We start from the raw sequence: 24,888 nt of genomic DNA, 5'->3' as shown, positions 1-24,888 counted from the left end.
GAGTCTCGTCCTTGGTTAGGGTTGATAGTGCTTAGCGGCGACTAACCCCTAGCTTAGAGGTCGAGTGTGCGTCTCTTTGCCGTTCTTTCGTCTTCTTTGGTTCGCAGGACTCACAGATATCCTTGCCGGATCACTTGAGGACGAAAAAGAGAAGAGGGACAGACCAGCATCTAGACCCCGGCAAGCCAGTATTGCCGGGGGCTGCAAGAGCAAAGATTCACCCACGGCAAACCAGAGTTGCCGGGGGCTACAGCTTCAGATAAGTTCTTCATCCCTTATCATGCATTCCCTTATGGACTGAGGTATGTGAAACCTCGTTTTTTCCTAAAGCTACCGTGCTCCCCTAACTCTAGGCCCTAGGGCTCGTTCCTGGGGCCAGGTTTGGTCGTAGTCGCGGCAGCGAGAGGATGAAACAAGGAGCCTGAACCCACCTCATCCCTGCCTCCGCCAAAGGTGTGAGAAAGGTCGAGCGAAGTGGGGAGACGGCAAGGCCTGTTGCCGGGCAAGGAAATGTTTATCTTAAGATATCAAGGATTTACTCCTTGTCGTGGGTTCTACCCACAAACAAATGACCCGGCAAGCATCCCTTTTTCATTAAAAACATTCCACTCAGGTACAGTCCATAGGGAATGAAAAACATGAATGATGGGATTACAAGTTTTAAATTCAGCTAAGGCCCGAAGGCTTACAAACTAAAAAGAGATAAGGTGCCCGTAATCCCTTTCTTGTCCCTCTCCTCAGGAGGCAGGTCAAGGAGGCGAAAAGGGCAAAAGGGGCGCCTAGGCGAGCTACGGGTGGCAGAAGACACCAAGAGAACATCTCGGTGGCCGTCCGAAGGCTGGATGGTGATGGCGGCGCTGGAAGCAGAGCTCGAAGACGAGGCGGCAGGACGTCAGCACGCGTCGAAGGCGTCGGTGCCCGCGTACTCCGATTTGATGGCCTTGCCGCCCGCCCTCTTCCTCTTCCGCAGCCTCCCAACGCCAGCCGCCCAAGGAGACGACCCCGAGAAGTTCGCGGAGCCGGTGACGCGGATGATGGGGTCGCCGGTGCCGCACGGAGTGGCGCCCGACACCTAATCGGACCCGTCATCCTGCCGCCTACTACCCTTGTCGTCGCTGCCGATGTCCTCCTCGTCACTCCCGCCCGAGGAGGAGTCTTCACTATCAAAAGAGCTCTCCACGCAGCACCTTGCACGGGTCCCAAAGCACCCGAAGACCTTGACGGAGAGAAGGCCACCCTCCATCAGCTTAAAATGGAGAGTGAGCACCTCCGTCAAGCGGTGGATATGAGCAAACGTCTTCCATCCCCGACAAAGATACATCACGTGAGGGGCGGGGAAGTCGACGCGGACCCACGTGCCACTGATCCCGCAGCCCCTCATGTGCAGCCGCAGCGACTCCGGTGGATCCAGCTCCATCTCCCGCGCGAATGGACTCGGGAGACGAAGGCGACGGCGAGGCGGCCGGCGCAGCCTGACGAAGAACTCGCAAGGGTCATCCCCAACGTGGCCCTCCATGGGGGAGGAACTGCTGGCGGAGGCGAGGCCGGCGCGCCGCCCCGTCCTCCTCTTCCCCGAGCGCCTCGGCCTCGCCCACGGCCTCGCCCCCTCCCCCTTCCCCTCGCGGCTGGCTCTGCCACCGCGGGTGCAGGAGAAGGAGGGACGCATTGTCGAGCGGCGACCCTCGCCGCCACCGTTGAAGGACCAGGATTCCCTCTCTCCATGGCGGATGGAAGGGGGAGCAGAAGCTGAAGGAAGGAGGAGATGAAAGAATGCGAGACGCCATTCCCCCTCCCGCTCTTTATAAAGGAACAGGGTGGGGGCTCGGCCGCCCCGCTCAGCCAATCAAGACGCGGAAGGCGCAGGGAACTGGGACCGACCCGCCGCCCCAGCCCGCGGCGGCCCGGTTTCCCGCCTCCACCGTTCGCCACCCCAAGCGCATGAGAGCCACGTGGCAGGCGTGCAGGACCGAGGCGACGGGTGAGGCGACCTCTCCCCACCCCGTGATCGTGGGGAGTGGACGCCTTGAAGACCACGCCTCGGCCCCGTTCAGTAAATGGGCCGCGCCTCCACGCCTCCCTCCGTTTATGGGGAAGGCGCGAACCGCCCCCTTTACTACGATGTGACGCATGCATGCAGAGCTCAGCCCCACGCATGCCGCCCACGTCACACACGCCTCCCCACGCCGCGCCACGCGCGGGAAGCATGGGAAGCGCAGCGCGCGAAGAGACTTACCGCGGTAAAAACCGCCCCGCCTGCCCGCGCACCGTTTTTGGGCCTAGCCCAACGACGCGATTGCGCTTACGTGTGGCCCAGGCCCGGGGGCTCCTGTCGGTGTACAAAAAGAGGGGTACACTTTTTGTACCCCTATAACTGTGCACGGGCAGTCTGAGCCACGGGCACCACCACACTGAGCAAGGCAAGGGAGGTGAGCCAAGGTAAGGCCGAAGCTCAGGAGAAGCAGAACGACGCCAAGACCAAGACCACAAAGAGCAAAGGGGACGAAGCGGACCCCCCCGGCAAGATCCTTGCCGGGAGGCGGTTTTAGCAAACCCGGCAAGACCCTTGCCGTGGCAGCTCGCCCCACACCTACGGAGTGAGTCACCCTTGAGTCCACTGCCCCCATGGGGCAAGGATTCGGGAGACATCCCCGTGGTGGCATGCAGATCTTTGTGAAGACATTCAAGATCAGATACACCCTTTAGAAGATGATGATCCTTGGCGGGATCCCAGCCAAGGAGGACCACAAGGCCCCCGGCAAGAGCCTTGCCGGGGATGACAGCAGGCGCCACGGCAAGACCCTTGCCGGGGCCCCGGCAAGGCCCTTGCCAAGAACACCCGTAGGGCCACCATCAGGCCCACGCCAGTCAAACCTCCACCGCCGTTCGCATGCAGCTGCCGACCCAACCAGCTGGGCAGGCACCTGCGTGGCGGCATGCGGATCTTCGTGGAGACCCACCACTGCGCCACCTCAGCTGCCTGCCTGCCTACATGGCACCGCGGGCGCCGCTGGCCAGGGCGCGTGTCGACACGAGAGGGAGCGGCGACGGACGAGACAGGGCTCTCCCCCGTCCCCGATAAAGAAAGGACACCTGGGTAAGACGCATTAAATGCGCCTTGTCATGTAATGCGAGGGATAACCTCACATCACTGTACCCTTTCCACCTCCTGTGTGCCACTGTGGCAACCCCTTTCCTATAAAAGGAGGCCCGAGGCGACCAGGAGGAGGATTCGACTTTTTGGAGCTCCTCACGCCCCATAGCTAGCTCAAGAACAGAGATGTACAATCCACCAAAGCAGGAGTAGGGTTTTACGCATCCTCGCAGCCCGAACCTAGATAAACGAACTGTGTTCTATCTGTTTGATCCGCTCTTCTCACGACCCCGCGCCCCACAACCGTAGTAGGGATTCTTGTGATCCCATAGGTGTCGTTCCCACCAACACAAGGATGTGACCGAACGTCTGGCAAGGCGTTTTCCTTCTAGGTTATCCACGAGGATTACAAGTAATCTAGTGGTCAGGGGAATGAGGGTGCTAGCGATCGATCAGAATAGTTTTGAAGGGGAATAGGTCAATAAGGAAAATATATCTCTAGTTTTTGAAAAACTCAGAAGGGAAGAGAATTATATATAGTTTTGAAAATAGTTTTACCCTAACTAACGACCATGCTAACTAAGGATTCCTACAGTCAGGATGGCTCTGATACCAGCTCTGTGCGGACCCCGACTCATAAGTCGTGATCACCGAATGCACGTGTATAGTGATCCCAGAGATCAATGCTCACTGAACACACAGAAGCTGAATAACTTGAGTCTTTCATCCATACATACCAGGATGGCTCTGATACCAGCTCTGTGGGGACCCCGACTCATAAGTCGTGATCACCGAATGCATGTGTATAGTGATCCCAGAGATCAATGCTCACTGAACACACAGAAGCTGAATAACTTGAGTCTTTCATCCATACATACCATCTTACATAAATTATGACCATTATTGTCAAGTCTTGAGTATAACTTCACAGCGGAAATCTCCATCGATAACTTGGACCCATGCCATCTGCCTTAACCCTATAGGCATTCTGACTAGGAAGTGTCCTAGCTCGCACATTTGTCACCAAGGTACTCTTCATTATATCATGTCCTTTCATGCCTGGCCAATAAAATAACCAGTGGCAAGCCAGTGAGTAGTTTGAATGTACTCGCAAGCAACCCATGTTTTGGTTCAAGATAGAAAAATGCATGATATAGGTAAATTTTGTAGAAAGCTAATTTTTTGAGCTATGACATGTTCAACAATTGGTAAAACATGCATCATATGAATTCAAGTAACCATTGGGACTGGTTATAGATATCAATATAAATGGAGTGGGCATCAACCCAACTCAATCATGTCAAGCCCTTTGACTTGACCCAAGTAGTTCTTCCCACTTATCCAAACACACACATTGGTTTCTAAACATGTGGACGTAGCCCAAGAGCGGTAACCCAACTGTCCTTGACCATGGACACGGCTATTCGAATAGTTTTACACTCTATAGAGGTTGGACGCTTTACCCACAAGACTCGGGGAACTTCCGTGTGAAGCCATGACTCGTGGTATATGACATACCCGAGGTAAGCACCCGAACATTATCTTTCCCTTGACAACACTAACAAAGAGTCCACTCGTTGGCCATTCTCCTCACAATGTACATCATACGAGACTCACTCGAGATCGCACCATCAGAGAGGGGACACAATGGTGTGCCCGGTGTATGTAAAACAGCCATAGTCACCCTACCTGGCACGACTCCGTATCGATAGAGTAACTCATACTCTCCCACCACTAGTAATGCAGGCTCCCTTCTAGTATTGACCAAAGTAATCAACAAAGCCCCATCCCATAAGGGGTATTGTGGTTGTACATGTAATGTTTGAATAACGGTCGCAACTTAAACCTATCCATTTTCGAAAACACAATCACACAACTCGCTCCGGTACACCACTTCTTTGTCAAGTGGTTACCTAGCTCATCATCTCCCTTAGGCATTAGTGGCACCCAACGGGGTTTTCAAATAAGTCTTTGGAAATACTTTTGTATCCATCACCATGCATATACCCATCCCATTTGCGTAGCATCTACTTTAGCAACCTAGCTACTCTCATCGGCATAACCCTCAAAGGAAGGTAGGGTCATGCACAATGCAAGTATCAACAAGGAGGAAACGAAGGCAACCCACCGAAGTGGCTACCATCTCATCATGATTCTGATGCAACAATAATAAAGTGCTATATGGCATGCATAAAAAAGGGGTTTCATAGACATGGTCAAAGGGTTGCTTGCCTGGTTCATCAGAGTCTTCAAGTCTTCTGGTCCTTCTCAAAATACTCCATCTGCTCCGTCAACTAACATCAGAAACAATCACAATAAGCAACACAACAAGGCAAAAATAAAAGTGCTCTAAAAGTATGGAGTTGACTTTTCTAGGACTTCTCTGGTTATATGAAAAATAACCAGAGTGGCTTCATTGGACTTGGATCAGTGGATATTTCTGAACATTTCAATATGATGGAATAAATGGATTTAATGGATCTGCAAGTTTTCCACACAATGCCTTTTTATAAAAATTATGAAAAGTACCCATTAAATTGGGCATGATTTTAGAAATATTTAGAAATTGGTTTCATTAGATTTGGATTCCAAATGAATATCCTATGGATTTTTAAAGTGGACTTATGTGGATAAATGACCTATTTAAAGGATCTAGTGAAAACCAAGCACTGTAAAAATGTTCACTATGGCTCATTAAATAGAACTTGATTTATGGAGTCACTACAAATTTGAATCATCAAATTTGGACTTTATTTGAATTCTCTCGAGACTTTAGAAGCTATCTGGAAAAGAAAAAGGAAAGGAAAAGGGCTTTACCCTTATCGAGCCCACGGGCCGCAAGATAGCAGTGGGCCGGCCTGGCTGCTCGGCCGCGCGGGCGACAAGAGCGACGTCGTAGGCGTATTCATGGAGGTGTGACTTTGAGCGAGGGAAGCGAATCTGGCCGAAGCCGTCTCCACTTAAACGAAGAGGCCCGCCCGCTAGGTCGCTGATGCACGGGGCCCAGCTACAGGCCGTCTTCATCTTCCGGCGCGCGCTCCGGCCACGGGGAGGAGTGACTCCTGTCGGGGCTACAGAGCGCCCCTGGCGACGTTCTACCCACTGGTGTGACCACCGTAGGGAGGCGCTTCCATCCACGGGTCACATGCATGCCGAGGAGGACCTTCATAGCACCGTCCGTGCCGGACGTGGCCGATGGTGATGGCGGACACGGCGCTCCAGCCATCGGGAGGAGTAACCAGAGTGCGGGGGAGCTCATCGGGGTCAGTGGATATGCAAAGTAACCCATAGGTGGGGAGGAGGGGGCCCGGACAACGAGAATTTAGGAGGTGGTCGGCGGCTCGGCTCCGGCCATTGACGAGATTGGAGGGCACGGGAGGAGGTGTAGATTGGTCTAGGGGGTGCACGGGAGAGAGAGAGAGAGAGAGAGAGAGAGAGAGAGAGAGAGAGAGAGAGAGAGAGAGAGAGAAGGGGATCTAGAGGGAGGTCAGCGGCGGCCTTATATGGCGAGGCCACGGCTCACCGTGGACGTGGCAGACGGGTGGCCGCAACAATGACTCAGGCAGCCAGGAGGGAGGGAGAGGGACTGTCTACGACGTTAGTGGGAGTTGAGTAGGGTGCCAGGAGGAGCGGGGCGGGCTCGAAGAGGTCCCTGGCGTGGGTGCGTGCATTGGCCGAGCTAGGGGTGAGAGAGAGAGGGGAAGGAGGGGGACAACACGGTGGAGTGTTGCGGACGTCGATGCACCTCAGCTGGCATGAGTGGGAGGCTCGAGGTGGTCGAGGGATGAGGTGTCAATGCTCCGGTGCTCTGCCACGTGCTCCAGAGCATGCAAATGGCCGGCATCCATGGCTTTTTGCGCGCACCCGCGCGTCCACTTATTTCCAGTGGCTGCTCTAGGACCCGACATGAGTGAGAGAGAGGTGAGAAAATGGGAGAAATGCAGCTGTCCATAGAGGGAATATGGGGTTTCACCCCCTCAAGCATTGCCCTTCGGGCTGGAAAGCTTGTGGGAGGTTAAGAGGGAATAGATGAGGGTGTGCGTGGAGTTTCAACTCACGGGGATAAATGGAACTGGCCAAAACATGAATTATAAGATTCTGCAAGAAGGTGTTTGATAATGGTTTGGGCTATCTAAGTTGCTCAACTTGCTTTGAAACTTAACAGGAGTGAGAGGCATTACAAATTAGTAGTTCCCACCAATTTTGAGGTCAAATGGAGAAAGTGGTCAATGCAACTTTTATAAACCCTAGAAATGGGCAGAAAAGTTTTGGCTAGATTTGACCATTCTATCTTGTTCTCCTTGATGCACCACTTGGTTTGGTGTCATTATTTTGGTATTACAGCATGCTCACAAAAATTGGGGTCAAAAGTAGACAGTTGACATTGTAGAGTTGTCCAAATTTGGTTCTAGGCAGGAAGGGTTTTGAGGCACTTTGATCAAGTTATCCTATTCTCCAACTTGTGCCACTTGTCCTAGGTGAATGATTAGACCATCTGAGCATGTGTACAAATTTTGAGATCATTTGGACATGTTTGGTAGTGCAAAGTTGTTCAAACTTGAAAAAGGGCAAAAATGGTTTTGAGAGGGTTTCATGGGGTTATACTGTTCTCCATGACATGAGACTTGTCAAGCTCATCAAGTATGCCATTTTTGACATGGTGGAATATTCTTGGATTTAATGGAGAATATTTCCTTTGTAAATATTTCAAAAGCTTGAAATGCCCAGAAAGGGTTTTTGAGGGATTTGACTAATAATTTGAACATGACCCTGTTTTGAAACTCCTATAAATGGAGAATATATGTCCTATGAGTTTCCCTAAATTTTCTCAAATATTTTCGACACATTAAAATAATTTTAACCTATTAAAGACCATTTCTGGCCTTAAGAAAAAGCTTTTAAATAAAATAGGAAAGTAACTTTTAAAATCATATTTTTGTGGTTTATGGGAGTCCTATATCTAATCAGAGTTAAATATATTTTTTAAAAGATTTTTTACACCCTTCATTAAGTACTTGTAATTCAAGTCTCAATTCAGGGGGTTCTGGAAAAGCTATTTTAGAAAATACTTTCCGCCAAAATATTTTTGTAAGAAAATACTATTATGTCTTTTACAAATGCCATGATCATTGGGCAAAGTTTTGGATCAAGGGGTAGGAGTATAAGAGTTGGAGGATTTATTAGATTTTTAGAGCACTTGCAACCAACATACAAAAATCAAATCAAGCAAAGACCAAAACACTCAAAAGTTTTTGTCAAACCGCATTTGTTATCATGATTTAATAGCTGAAGTGTTGTGGCATGAAAATCAGGGTGTGACACTGCTTAATGCGCCGCAGGTCGTCCGCGGCCGGCGGGCGATCGCGAGTGCCTTGGAAACTGGTGACGAAACGCTCGCGCATCTCGCCCTAGGAGGAGATCGATCCCGTAGGCAAGTTCAGGAGCCACAAGCGCGCGCCATCCTTGAGGGCCATGGGAAACGAGTTTGCCATGACCTTCTCGTTTCCATTGGCTGCCTTGATGCTCAGCTTGTAGAGCTGCAAGAACTCCACGGGGTCGGGGGTGCCGTCGTAGTGCGGAGGCAGGTCTGGCTTGAACTTGCCTAGCCAGACGCCACTGTGCAGCTCAGGAGTAAAGGCGCGGCAGCCTGCTGTGGTCACCGGAGCCCGTCGCGATGGTGGAGCCTGATCCTGATATCCACAGACCGGCGCCGCAGGTGGCGCGCGACATTGATGCAATGGTGCTGGGAGTGCAGGAGCGTTTTCTCCCGGCCCCAGGACTTCTCAGCAGCTTCCTTCTTCATGCGCAGGCGCTCGGCTTGGCGGTTCATGCCGCGGGACCGAGCGTCTTGGTGCTAGGGCGCCGTCTTGATGTGGAGGCAGCGGAGGCGCTCTGTGAGCCGCGCGTCTTGGTGCGAGGGCGCCATCTTGATGCGGAGGCGGCAGAGGCGCTCCATGATCTGTGTCATTGTAGAGGTCGTCGACCGGGCGGTAACGCAGGAGCTCGCGTGCCATGAGCAGCGCGGCCTGCGCGTCCGTGCGCACCTGATGAGCGTGGGACGACGAGCCGGCCCGAGTCAGCGACGAGGTGGCGGTACGTCCGTCCCATCGCACGGAGGGGTGCAGCAATGAAGCTTGCTGCTCGTTTGCTGCTGGGCCGGTGGCGGTGTTGGCAGCTGGTGATGGAGAACGTCTGGGAGGTCCGCCAACGGGCGCCGTCTGAGCGATTTTGGTAGCAAGGGCTGCCCGACACTCAGCACGGACATGGATGTAGTGGAGGAGTGGAGCGTGAATCAATGGAAGAAAGGCTTCAATGCACCCCTACCTGGCGCGCCAATTGTCGGATTGCGGGTTCCGGCAAATCCTTGAGGTTAGAACACTAGGGTGCGCATGAAGATCTCTCCCTAGCTCACTCTCGCCACGATCTCAAGGCCTAGCTCGCCTAACCGAAGGAACAAGTGACACGAGAGTTTATACTGGTTCGGGCAACCGTTGTGGTGTAATACCCTACTCAAGTGTGGTGTCGTGGATTGCCTCGCGAGCTAAGGATGAACAAGTACAGTGGATGAACAACCTCCTCAGGAGAGACGTTCTTGAGCTCGATGAGCTGGTGTGCATGAGGATGGTCCGGATGATCCCCGTTTGCTATGGCGGTGGCTAGCCCTATTTATAGCGGCCCTAGTCCTCTTCCCAAATGTTTAGGCGGGAAGGGATTCCACAACGGCCAATTTCAAAGGGAGAGAACTAGTACAAGTTATCCTGACAAAAGGTTGACTTCGCCTGCCAAAGGCTCTGGTGGTGATGCTACCATGGGCTTCGCGCTGACCTCCGTCCTGCCGTCGTGCTGATCTTGGTCTTGTTGCACCGATATGGGAACCTTTGCCTGATACCTGGCGCCCGCCTGGCCTTGGTCGTCATGGCTCATGTCATGTTGACCTCGCGAGGTGCCCCTTGCATAGATATCTCCGCTTTCTTAGGAGCCAGCCTAGCGAGGCCACCCCTGGGGAGGTCTTGGTGTCGTCCGCCTCGCGAGGCTTGGCCCCTTGCTAGGCTTCGCCCCTCGTGAGGGTCCTGAATGGTTGCTGGTGAAGATGGGTTGTACCAGGCTGTTGGTGGAGCCACGCCCTGGGCCGCAGGCAGGCAAGTCTGGGTACCCCCATGCCCAGGACTCCGACACACTCCATATTCATTCCTACTCCAAGGTTGCCCCATTACAACATTCCATCAAATACAATTGAAAACTAACACGCATGCTGATGCATCTCAATGATTCACAGATCATAGCCAATATTACTTCACAACTAAAGACAAAAGATGTGCGAGCATGTACAAAAGAAAAACTACTGATGGGGTCAGTATGACTTAAACCCTAAACCCTAAACATGATTTAATTTCCTGACTAGGTAGAACCTGTCTAACGAAAGACGGCTGGCACCCTTGGATCATACGATGCTTCTGTGCAGTTCCACTAAAATCAAGCTGAGCATCCCTGATGGCAAAGATATTGAAGAAGTGTGATTAGAATAATAGTACTAGCACTAGTTATTGAGACATAAACTCATCACAAATATAAGCCGATAGAAGTACAGAAAGATCGTCATGGAGATGGAGCTACGTGGGGAGCTGCGGTAGTGGAGCAAGCCGGCTCCAAAAGGAATATGTACCTGGGACATCAAGCTATAGCTAGAAGGGCGGTTGGGACGCGACATCAGCCCATACCACAGGGACCGCCGATTGGGACGCACCGACTGTGGGTTTTCTCCCTCACCGATGTCGACCGCGTCTACATAGAACATCGTTCCCTTTCACCAGCGGCGGGATCAGGTCGGATATGTGACCAGCAGTGTGGCCACCATCGTTTTATGCTTGTGAAGAGAGCAACCCAAGCAATCAGGCTTGTAGCTTAGGCTCCTGCTAGTGTATATATAGTGGTTTTCTTTTTCTCTCCATGTCAACCATTTTATATTGAGTACATGTCCTTGAAGAGTGAAATGATGGTTGCTTCTTCCAACTAACTTACTATGTGATTTGACTGCTCCTTAGTGGCCCCTACACGTACTCCCCCTACGTGTATAACTATTCCTGAGTCTCACTTGTACCTATCTCTATTTTCTTGCATGACACGTAGACAGGATGCGCATAGAGGAATTTTCTTACTACATGTTGTTACGTAGTACTACTAGTACCTACTCCCTCCTTCCGGTTCACTACTGGTACTCCCTCCGTCCTGGCTTATTGGTCCCCTTTGTACTCAATTCATATGCTCGTTTTCCTCAAGAAATTGTCTATACCAACGTATTAATATCGGGAATGCATGCGTGAACAATGAATGTTTAAACCTAGCATGCAACATTTTGACAAAGCATTGACTTATGAACATGTGAATGTGAGGGACTGCAACCTCGTGCATGCATGCAACAGTCACACATATACATGGACGCAAAAACGTGCGCGACGCCCTAATGCATGCATGTCCGAGCACACGACGGAACACACACGGTCACGCTCAAGTGCTCAACCTACATGTGCATGCACACACATACTCATCTAGGGTGAGCTAGTGACCGTATAAACACCGGAAAATGTATATATTGAATGCAATGATCGTATTATAAAGTCCACCGACCATATTTTTACAAATATATAGTGACAAACAATACATTTATCTCGTTTTAAATTAAGCCATATTAACCGAAAAGGAGGCAGTATGGACTAGCATTACTTTGTTGTGTCCCATCAACTTGCCGAACGAGGAGAAGCTTGCAGGACGGGAGAAGCTTGCAAGCGGTGGCTCGTAGGACAAGGAGAAACTTTTGATTACTGCAAGCTCTCCCTCGTTCAGGCGGTGCAAGTGCAACAGTTAATTCGGCCTCAGATTGCCAGAAGAATACACTATACTGTTACTATTATTGTTTGACATCCTAAAGAGGAAAACAGCCAAGCGCAAAGTTCACTACTACTACTACTATATTGGTATGTAATACTACTAGGAACCGGATGAGGAGCATCTGCACTCTTGTTTTAAAATTTGATAAAGCAATCTTCAACCCATGTGTTTCTCTTCGAGGGTTCTCGCATGTGATAATGGAAGTTGATTGCATGGAACACTCGCCACAATTCTCGCTTAATTCTGGCTCATATCTTGTTACAAATAGGAGCACTCAGTAATATTTTATCTTTTTTTATTCAGCATGTAAACATGTCATCAAACGTTGCGGCGCATCTTTGTGCGAACCGTGCTTGCTGCACTATGAATCTGGCCGAGAGCTGGCTTGATGAAACACCTTGCTTCCTTCTTCTTCTTTTGCGGGGTACCTCGCTTCCTAGTGACTAGTCTCTTGGCTGATCGTCCTAAGAATGCTTATATATGAATAAAGCTCTCTCATTTACCCGCCAAAAAGATTAAGCCATATTAGCCGGAAAGGAGGGAGTATGGACTAGCACTACTTTTCAGTGTGTCCCGTCAACTCACAGAACGAGGAGAAGCTTGCAAGACAAGGTGAAGCTCGCTTATGCCTTTTGACTAATGCAACCTACCCTCACCCAGGCGGTGGACATGTAGTAGTTCATTTGGTGACAGCTTGCCAGGGGCATACACTGTAGTACCCAACAGGCGGAGTACCATCATTGTTCAACTTCACGAAGAGGCGAACAGCCAAGCGCAAGGTTTAGTAGTACGAGTAGTACTACTACTAGAACCGCATGGTGGAGCATCTGTACTCTTATTTTATTTTAAGCTCTCATAAAGTACACATTTATTCGCGAGAAGGGTGGAAAACGGCAGCCCAATACTAGTATTTAAAAACATCGAACATGTAATGATGATATCGATCAACCATGTTCGAATATATCTCGGCCTCCGTGCGAGCCCGTCTGTGTGTTCTCGCTCCTCGTCTCTCTCAAAGAACATTGGGTTGGCCATTTTGCTATCAATTGAGATCGTTTGCTCACACTCCGGTCCCACATGTCAGTGATATGTCAAGAGGAAGTGCGTTGACCGACTGGCCATACGCGTACTTGTTTTTGCACCTTCATACTACTCCTCCCTCCATCACAGTTTACAGGGCGCGCTTCATTCTGATGCATTTCTCTCCGTGCATCTCCACCACTAGAGAGATTTTAGACGCGTTTGGTTTAATGCTTAATTAATTAGGGCGTGGTAACCGCAATCAAGTCCACAATTTTCTCTCGATGTACTACGGAGTGGAGTAAGTGCATGGATGTGTGTACCCGGGGTGGAAGCACTGCATGCATGTGTGTACGCATTATTTACTCTATTAATAGACGCCGTGATATAACTACCAATGCTATTTTTCAGGCCGATCGCTAGTCGCCTTGGTCCCAGAGATTGTTTTTTAAGCACATTATATAAATAGTGACAGATGGAGTATTATGTGTGGACTCAAAGAAGAGCGTATTGATGGTTGCTACTTCCGAGCAACTTACAGTGGGAAAGGTGGGGCTTATAATTTGACTGCTCATTACTCACTATTAGTGCGGTGCAACGACCATGCCGAGTCTCCCATGCGGTTGTGGACTACTCCCTCTGTTCTTAAATATACGCCAGAGTATTTATCTTTTAAGAGATTTCAATGAGTGACTACAAGCGAAGAAATATGAGTGAATCTACACTCTAAAATATGTCCATTTGAAATTTTTAAAAAGAAAAATATTTAGGAATGGAGGAAGTATAATTTCGTGCATGGCACATGGACCCGGATGCTCAAGAGGCTTTTGACAATGCTATCAAGTTTCTAGCATTTGTTTACATAATTGACGTACTATACAAATAATTTTCCAGTGACATTAAATTGTACAATTCTCTGAGCTTTGAACTTTTGTTTCGTGCGTCTTGCCATCCATGCTCTTTCGGAAACAATAAAAAACTAACTTCCTTGCTAATGCATCTCAATGATTAGTAGATTAGAGCTAATATTTACATCACAACTGAAGACAATGTTGTGATAAGGTGTTAAATTAAAATTGATACATGTTTTCATTGGCAGCAACGTCCCCCCAGCTTTATCTAGATCAACAAGGCATGTTGGGAAAAAAGTAGCTGTCTGGAGCATGCAACATTCCGATCATTTTGTGCAGTTCCACTAAAATAGAGTTGAGCATCCATGTTCCAAAGATATTAAGTGTGATTAAGATAATAGAGGACTATTGATGAAACAATAAACACACAAATAGAAGAGCATCACCTTTGCAGTCTCTCTTAAGACTAACTAGTTGGAGAAGATTAAGCAAATAGTTGGAGAAGATTAGGCTCGGAGTTGGATGAGGATGATATAGCAAAACCATTTGCCCTTTGTGCAGTCGCACTGAAATGTCAAGACGTTGCCCGTGTGACATTTTAGTACGACTACACAAAACACTCTTAAGAAAAAAGTGATTTGTGTAGTTCACCAAAAGGTTGCAATAGCAACAAGGTGAAATGGATAACCTTGTTTGCAAAAAATAGGTAGAAAGGAAACAATTACTGGCCAATAACAGTTGATGACACATACGACAACAAAAAAGAAGCATATTCCTTGTCCTAAGGGAAGATAACAACACGGTTGTGTTTTTTTAAAACGATGTGAGGACGAGATTGCAATATGGAAAGTACGCCGGACGAGCTACGTTTTAGGCAAAGAACTATGGAAGATCCACATGCAAGATTTTCCACATGCAGTGACGTGGGAAGATGGGAAGTGGAGCAAGGCCAGAGGGGAAACCTAGGGGTCATCGGGATGTAACTAGGTGAGAGGCAGCGGGCGGGATCTGCCCATACTACGGGAGCGAGCAGGTGGCGTAGGCCCTACCACGCTGGAGATTGGTTAGAGAGAATGGCAGGTACCGCAGATCGGGATGTACTGCCTCGGTGCCGTCGAATGGAGAAACGATGCACATCCTCCCTTTCCGCCGGTGGACGGGATGCGGCCAGATCAGTGACCAACGGTGAGAGAGAGAGAGAGAGGCCAATGCCACCTTGTGTGAGATACTCTGAAGAGAGACAAACCCAGGCAGGCAGGCTCCATTGTATATTGTGGAGTGGACTACCTTTTTCTCCATGAAAATCGTTTTATATTATGTGTACGTGCCATTGAGCGATATAACTTTATTAAAAAATAACGCGCCAATGCATCAAGTCGAACTTTTTTCGTGCACGCGTGGTACATGACCTCCGTAGGTAAACAACCGCTACACTCATTCAAATTAGCACGTGGGCTGCCATTTCATATAGAAATGAGCTCCACTGTGTACCTGCGCGGGTGTGGTTGGGCATGAAGCATGAGTACATGCACCTAGTCTCTTCGTGTACGTACACCAGCTACGTGGGGTTGTGTGAGAGAGGTACAAACATAGAGAGATATAGTGTGTGGGTTCGTGAGTGTTTTTTAGGGGTGGGGGGTTAGAAATATACAAGCAACATATGTGGATGATATTTCAATAAAAAATGTAACGTATGCAATGTGTGTGAAATAGAGTCCTGGATATATTGTATATATAGAGGGGGCGATCCATGAGAAGAGAGTGGAGGTATCATCAACTTGAGGTATCCATAGAATTGAAGAGAGGGCTGATGTGGGTGTGTGTGTTTGTGCGCGCGCGCGATTGATAAAGAGTGCCATCGAATTTGTGTGTGCCCATGTCAAACATATATGGTGGTTGGCCTACTAGAATGTGAGAGGGGACAGGTGCAGTTTCTCTCTGTGGCATGGATAACTACCTACAGCGCTCGACTATCGGTGTGTGGTGGGGGGAGACCTAATTAACTATAGAGGTACAATGGCTGGTATATGTGTGGAGGAGGAGAGAGGCCTACCTTATGTATTGAGGGAGATCAATCGGCATCCATGCATATGTGTAGAAGAGGAATAAGTTTGGGAGATAGACAGAGCTAGAGTGTTGGAGGGGGTGGTGGTGGAGTTGCTTCTAACAAACGGTGGGTGAGGCTTGCTAGACAAACAGAGGGCACACCTGCAATATCAATAACAGAGGGTATGGCTGCCTGTCTGTGCATGTGCGTGTGAGATACGGGTCAGGAGGCATGCACAAATGATGAGGGGGACAATATGGCTGTGGTAAGCAGACGTAACTACATAGGAAGATCAATCGTCCTTTGTCAGAGAAAGGAGAGACTTAACTTGTGAGGTACGTCGATCAATGGGTGGGGGGAAAATAGTTAAAGTCGACCTAGGTATATGTAGGGAGATCGATCGTTATACATGCATGTATGTGTGAGAAGCAAATAAGGCCTGGGGAGAAGGATAGAGAGAGAGGGAGAGGGGTGCATCTAGGAGGTGGTGCGAGATGCATACTATATCGAGATGGAAGGAATGTGCGAGTACGAAATCGATGAAAAGAGGTGGGAGTGAGGCATGGACGGTGGGAAGAGAAGAGGAAAAGCTTGTGTTTGTGGTAGGCAAACCTGGCTAGAGAGGCATATCGATCGATGTGTGTCGTAAAGAAGGAGCTGGGGGGCCTACACACACCATGTGTGAATGACCTAAAGTGAAATGAGGAATTCGCGCGATGGAGCTAGAGGATGCCGAGGGAGGGTGAGAGGGATGCGGGAGTGTGCATGCACGAGACAAAGTTAGCACTAGCTACAAAGATAGGAGGATTGTTTGGGTGTAAAAGACGAATAGAGACCATAATTCATTATAAAAAGTGAATTCGGATATTTTAAGAATTTATCATAGTGTTTTAAACCGATGCATGCATGAATATATATAATAGTGATACACATGGTGTTGTTATGAACATGTTATACTATATATAATATATTTATCTCTACTCTTATAAAAAAAGAGTTGTTGATGATGGTGTGCCTGCCATCCTGCAATATAGGCTGTCCAATTTATATCTGACGGATAGGAAGGAAACTATGGCAGTTTTGAAAAAAGATACCCACACCCCCTCTCCATATTTGCAAATAAGGCCTCCCTTGATCATCTTGATGTTCCATGGAACGCATGGGCATCTTGCTAGTACTACATATAATATATAGAACATTGATTATAATTTGGGCTAATGTGTGGCTTTTGCAGCTCAGGACTAAATACTTGTCATAATGTAGGGTCGGGGCACTATACTTTGTGTGATAAACATGGTGTACGTATGGAACATGGTTTAGATTATGAATATATAGTTAGTACATCAAATGTACTATTATTTGGAATCAACATCAAGTATATTCAAAAAAATGAATTCGAGTTCATATAGTACACATAGTTCATATCTATCTCTATAGTAATCATGTGGTGTGTTGTTAAGGTAATACACGAATGATGGTTGAAGTTGGCAACAATCATGATTGTAGATTCTTATTGAAATAGAGAAGCAAATTCAAATTTAGTCTGAATTGCAGCGGTGGTATAGACATTTGGAATGCACTAAAATGTTGGTGTGAGTAGGTTACATGCATTTTGCAGCCAATGAAAAAAATTTAATTGGACATAACATGTTGGTATGAGTAGCTTTGAATAGCGTTTGTATAGTAAAACGGGACAAGACTCTCTCTTTGTGTGTTGTGAGTAGTTTTTCTTCTCTTTTTTTCGTTGAGGTAAGTGCGAATTGATTTGGTATGTACAAGTACAATATTACACGTTAGGCTTGTCCCGAAAATTCAACCCACGCCTTGTTATGTATCGAAAATTCAGATATCATGCTCCCAAAACTGGCGCCTTCACAACCCGCTCCTTGCTATCTCGAAATTGCAATGCGCACGGAAACTCCCTCCGGCTGGCAAATCCCGACACGCGAAATCCCCCTTCTAACCCTGAACTAAAAGGGCCGCTAGTTCAAATCGGTGGGGGTACTTTTGTAACACACCCTACATTTTGGACAAGCGCATCCCTAAGTCATGGTTCCCAACTCCCATCGCCTCCTTTTCCCCATTCGAAATCCCGGGCCTCCATAACCTCTCTGTTCCAGCCGCGAAACCCCACCCTCCTCCGTCCTCCACCTCACCGCTACCCAGCGAGAGCCTCTTCCCCGACGACATCGTCCACCGCAACAGCTCAACGTCCCTCATCCACCTCCCCGGATGAGGATCCACCGTCCATCTCGTTGTCCCGCCGGTTCAGCCGCCCTGTCCTCCACCTCCAAGGAGCTGCTCCGACGATCGCCTCATCTATCACGGCTGCTCCATCCCCACCGTGCCACCTTAACTTGCTCCATCGGAACAGCAACATCCTCAATGACTCCTAGGACGAAGCTGAGGCCTACTCAGCGCCACCAAAGAGGTTGTACACTCATCGCATCGCACCTTCTCCTTATCTCGACCCCCCGACACCGACGGTGCTCCATCCATCACCCCCATAGAGTGGCTACATCGAAGCCGGCGCCGCGGGCAACATCTCCATGGTGGCTCTCCCCCCAGTGCAAGGCCCCTTCGGTGGCAGCGTCCATGCCAGCTGGATCTGCTGTTGTTGCCGCTCCGGCTCTCGCTTGCTCGCTCGCGCAGCTGTTGCTACTTCGGCTCTCGCTCGCTCGCGCTGCTGCTGGTCCTCTCCCCCTCGCTCGTGCTACTAATCTGCTCTAATTTAGCTACACTTCAGTCGACTGATTCGACTTTTGGTTAGTCGATTTTCAGGGGGTGGGTGGGTGGGGGGCTCACCGGAGGTAAGGAAGAACCACCCGCAGCAGGAAGGGGGGCTCACCGAAGAGGTATCCTACTATCTATCTTAGGGTTCAGGGTGGGGGCGGAGGTCGCCAGTAGTGGGGGCGGTGGTCGCCGGACACCAGCAGTGGGTGCACGAGGGTGGGGAGGCGGCGTGGGGATCACCAGAGAAAAAGCTTAGCACGGGAGGGGGCTAGAGGGCTGGCCGGGGCGGTGGACCGGTGGTGGGGAGTTGTTTTGGGGCGGCGAGGCGGCGGGGGCCGGTGGTTCGGCCGATGGTGGCTGGTGGCTCACGGGGGTGTAGGTTGAAGATGAACTGCAGTCCCTCCCTAAACTACATGTGAAGTGCCTCTCTGCTACGATTGTGTTTAGTTTCGACAGTAACATTCATATTTCATAGTAAATTTCAGTTTCGACAGTTAAGTTCAGAGTCAACAGTTTTTACCTCATCTATTGTAGTCAGGTGGTTTTTGGTGGTAATGTATTTTACATCATCTATAGGAGATGCTATTAGAATCCCACTTGAGACTAACGATGTTTGTCTTGTGCTGCTTTAGCCTCGACGTCTTATGGCTCATCGGAGCTGCTCCAACGACGGAACGATCCATCACAACAGAGCAGTGACATGGACGCCGTCTACAGATTCCTCAGGTCTTCCTCCACACCTCCGATAGCCACCTCTGCCTCAACTTCTTCAGCGACCAACCCAATGATGTTGAGGTCGACATGGCTACGGCAAAGAGGTTGTACACTTGTTGCATCACTTATTACTCTACATTCATGTCGATCCATTAGGACTATTTTGGTTCAACGGAAAAACATAGCAATAGGAAATTTTCCTATGCCACTACTATTCAATTATTCATGAATTTTGTTGAAAGGAATGGAGCAAAACATCCACCTGGACCTACTTTTCGAAATCATATGCATGAAAACAAGACCAAGTGCATTAGTGGCAGAATAAAATTATAACTGTACATGCTTTCATATTGTTTCACTTTATTCTGGACATGTTTCTTTGCATTCCTCTGCTCCTCCAATTCCTATGAACCAAACACCCAAGTTGACAGAAATCATGTGTTCACAAATGCTTTGTTTCCCATGTGCATTCCTAACCTATTCCGGTGTTTTTCCTCCTATCCCTGCGTTTTTAGAATCATGCAAGCCAAAGGAGCCCTTACGAAATTACTTCAGTTGCACGTAGGTGTCGAAGAAAACTTTGTGTGGTTTGTCCTGCTCCTGCCGCGACGTCGTCCACCTCACCTGAGCTGCTCCATCAACAGAAGCATCCACCAAACCAAACATCACGACTCCTGACTGTATTGCACCGCCTCATATCTCCTTTCCTGCTGTCGGAACCCACCGCAACGGCATCACCATCATCGACTCAGCAGATGAGCCCGAGGAGTACACGGGTCCACAAGAGAGGTCGCACTCTTTTGTTTTTGCTTATGTTATGCATTGCTTAATATTACCTACTACATTATTGTCTTGTTCACCTCTTAGACTCCAAGTTAGGTCCAAATTGATGTTCAAACTTGAGTTCTAAATTAGTTGTGCGGCACATATCGAGGCAGCAATGAATTGTATCTCTGTCTAATATCTGGTTCAGCTAGGGTATGCCTATGTTGTTCATCTTGGGTGGGAAACAATTAGTAAAGCAATCATCATATGTTTTTGTATCAAATTAAAGCAATCATCAGCCTGCCATGATTATTTTTGGATCCATCCACTGTTTGTTACCATTACTCTAGATTTCTGCATGCTCTCCTTACATAAATTTCACTTTTTTTGTATGCATGTCAGATATTGTACACAGTCATGCTGAACATGTAGAGAAAAATAGAAGAGTTTTGCATGACAATACAATGTCATACAGACATCGCTCCATGGTGAATTCAATGAAAAACTCCCCCCCCTCTCCAGATTGTAATACAGAGGAAGATATCTGTTCTAAGGCGGATTCAGATGTAGCTGACCACTCCTATTTACCACCAATTTGTTTGCTCTAACTTGGCATGATGATGTTAGTCATATCATGCATATGTTGCCTTGTAGTGCCTACTTTTGACATCATATATTTCATCTGCTTAGTTTAGAAATGTTATGTAATGCCACCTATTTAGTTTCAATACCATATCCGGGAATTATGCAGTCTCATGTCTTTTAGCCAGACATAATATATGTGAAATGTGTAATGCCATCCTGTTCAACCAGGCATCATATGTTTGATTGATATCTTGCCCATCTTTTTCTTCATTACATTTTCATTTGTCGACAATGTTTGTACATTAAACTACTCTTCCTGTGAATCAGCCATTTGAGTGGGTGATGGAAAAATCTGGAGTGAAAACAAGGCCTTCAGAGCAGACAGTGCTACCTATCGAAGCAGATCTCTTAATGGGTCCCAATAGCTCCTCAGATATGGATTCAGAGACAGATGACCAATCATATTCCCCCACTGAGGTGTATGCTCTAACTTGGCACGGTTATACTCCTCATATCATGCATACGGTGTCTTGCATTGCATAACTTAGACATCATATACACAATATTCAACACCATGTTCTTAGCATATAAATCATATATGTGAATTAAATCATGCGATCCTGATTGCTTAGATAACATGTATGTGATTTATGTCATGCAATCCTGTTTACTTAGATAGACATCATATATGTGAAATTATGTCATGCTATCCATTTTAGTTAAACCATATACATGTCAACTATTTCATGCCCTCTTTTTCCACACTATCTATTGCATCTAGCTCTCGTACAATGTCTGTACATTCAACTATGTTTCCTGTTTATCATCCATTTGAATTGGAGCAGGTGATGGCAGTATCTACCAGAGTAAAAGCACGATCTTCAAATAAAATAGTGCTACCTCTTGGTGGAGATAGCACCCCGGTTGTACATGCACGAGAACTAGCCCTACCACACATAACCCAGACTCTCACAGATTTTACCCCTACTGCGATGGACAGAGACTAACCCCAACCCCAGCAGATAGTAACCTAGTTCGTCTTGGCACTTCACCATCTCCACCACAGAGCTCCCAAACAAGAGTAGTTAGTAAGGCAGCTCCAGTGCCCAAAGCGCCATTACTACCACGGCGAACCCCAACTCCACCAGTTAGTACACATATTCCTATGGAGGAAGCACAACCAGCCATTGGTAGTTTAGCATCTATGGCATTTGATGTTGTTACATCCTATGTGTGTATCTTCCCATCATGGAAATATTATACTGAAGGTGAAGGAAAATGCCAGTTGTAGGTGTTTGTCCTGGAGTTATGTGTAAGTAATGGTATTCATGGCAATTACTTTGCTTTGTCCCATACATTCTACCTCCATGATGGTTATAATACAGCAAATTTTCCCATTTTCTCTACAGAGAATGACCGATTTGGAAACTTAGGATGAGGTAACTTGTGCTAATACCTCCGCTATCTTCAAGAATGCTTGGTGGCAGTATCGGAATTACCTGAAGAAAACGTACTTCACTCGCAAAGAAACTCATCAAATTCCCTTACGTTCTCCTGAGACACATTTACTGGACGATGACTGGGAATGCCTTGTTATGTACTAGTCTTGAACCAAGAATGTGGTAAGGTCTAGGAGCTCATTTTATTTTAAGTACTATATGCTTGTTTCTTACTGTACTCTGTTCAGGTATAGCAAGTGCTTAAATCTGAAGAACCACTGTTCTCATTTAAGATTCCATTGCTATCGTGCATACTGCTTTGCTCTTATATCACTGTATTTACTCATACAAACTTATTTTCAAATTGAACGATCCAATGGAAACTCCAATGGCACAACATGTATGTTTATGCATGTTTCTTTAAAAGGTTTGCTCTTATAAATAGTTCTGTTGATTTCAATTTCAATTGTGTATACAGTTGAATTCTCATATCATGGACATTACTAGCATCACAACATGGCCAATAGTGTTGTTGTACATGTAGACCCGTGGTACCCATCTGAAATCCTGTTGTGTCATGTAGTTTCCCACACTTTGTATTATTTCAGTGCTACTTTGTCTTGAACTGATATGATTTGAACCGTGTCTCTATGTTGATTTGGCAAGACAATGCAGTGACCATAGGACATAGATATATGTTTGTTTGATGCTTTTATAATGTAATACTTGGCAATAGAAGACTTGGTAGTTTAATCTTGTCCACCTCACTAATGAACTGGTTCACCGAAATGAGTTTCATATACTACTACATCCTAAACATGTTATGTGTCTGCTTTGTTTCTTCTTTTAGAATGATGACAAAATATTGGGGAAGAGTGCCTTATTAAGTAATGGTAAAGGAAGTAATGCAGATAAGGTTCTGGATCGAGAGACATCCTTGTTGGTCTCCAACAAAGCTGATAAAACAACTAAGGAAAACTATCCTGAAGACAGTGAGACAACCCCAAAGTCCTGTCTTGGTTTACTGTTCAATTTACTGGCCACTACCGCTTGCACAAGCTATTCAAACTCACTGTCTGAATCAGTTCAGTTTCTTGAGTCTCAACTACAAGCTGAAAGACATCGATCAGCTGTGCTGCAACAACAAGCGGAAGGACTGCGGAAGTCCCTGGAGCATTCAGATGTATACTTTCTAGTGAAATACCAAGCATTGGAGGATTTTAGTGCCTTAGAGGACAAAGCTAATAAGCTTGCTAAGCTTATTGCCAGCATTGTGGATACCCAGGATAACGTTTCTTGAGCTCCTCTGAAGTTGTTTCAGTTATAGACTTGTTTTTCTGTCGCGTTTACTTGCACTAGTGGCCAATTTTGATGGCCAGTGTATGTAATATGCTGCTTTGTTCCCTATATTTGCACTGGTGGCAAACTTTGATGCCCAGTGGATGTAATATGCGTAATAGCTGTAATAGGCTAGCATTAGTTTCCTCCTTCTTTATTTCCTTATTGTCTTGTTTAGTTGTTTGCTTGTAGTCACTACAGTTCTTTTTCTGCATTTTTCTAGTGCCCACAATAACCTATTTTTAGTAACTAGACCAAAATAATCATCATGGCAACACACACACTGTTGTAACCATGGGCCTCCCGCGGGCCGTAGGATCCATGGGCCTTCTATGGGTCGTAGGATCCATGGGCCTTCTACGGGCCGTATGATCCATAAGCCTTCTACGGGCCGTATGATCCATGGGCCTTCTAAGGGCCATATGATCTATGGGCCTTCCATGGGCCATAGGATCCATGGGCCTTCTACGTGGCGTATAATCATTTCGCCAAACATGGGCCGTACTATTCGTGGACCATAACAGGCTGTTAAATAGGCCGTATTTGATAACACTATGAAAATAGCCCAACGGGTTAATGGGCCACAAATTTGCCGAATGTAACCACGGGCTATTTGGCACACAAACGGATCAGGCCAGTAATGGACCATAACTAACCGAATTCTAGAAATGAGCCCAAGAATAAATGGGCCCTTAGAAGGCCGAAAGTTAACACTGGCTGGAAACGGCCAACGAAATAATGGGACGTTAATGGTATAAACCGATACACTATCCATTATGGGCCAGTTTCATCTCGGGCCTTTAATGGGCCCAGAGTTACAAAGGTCCTCATATGGGCCGAAAGACATCATGGGCCATACATGGGTCGGAAGTTACAACGGGCTGGAATAATATTGGACAGCCCAGATGAAGATACTCGGCTTAATTTCAATAGGCCGTAATAGGCCAGGAGTTAGCGGGCTGTAAATGGGCTATATACGAACAGACCGATAACAGGCTTTCCATGGGCCGGCCCATTACCTTTTGACCAAATCAAACAGGCTGGCCTTTTAACCGGAATGGGCCTCTGCTGCACCGTGCCACGTGTCGACGTATCATAGGCGCCTCCTATCCAATGAGTGGATGACATTTGTCCCAACGGTGAGCCAACATGTGCTTCCTCTGGCCAATGATAATTTTACACATGGAAAATCCCTGTAAGTGCATCTAGTTCCCCTTAGTGATTTTGGTGTATTGAATACTTATAGGTTAAGGGACTAATGCGTTTGTGAGTGTACACAGGTCTATAAGTCAATGAGGAGCTTGATATTTGCAGAGAAAGTCGACCCCTAAAAATGAAGTTCTTCGACTGAAGACTTTGGATCACTGAAGACTTTCTGAAGACTTTGAAAGTGAAGAGATTGGTGTGACCTTGAAGACT

Source organism: Triticum aestivum, chromosome 4A (assembly GCF_018294505.1).
Source record: "Triticum aestivum cultivar Chinese Spring chromosome 4A, IWGSC CS RefSeq v2.1, whole genome shotgun sequence".
Taxonomy (NCBI): domain Eukaryota; kingdom Viridiplantae; phylum Streptophyta; class Magnoliopsida; order Poales; family Poaceae; genus Triticum; species Triticum aestivum.
Note: the sequence above shows the minus strand (reverse complement) of the source record.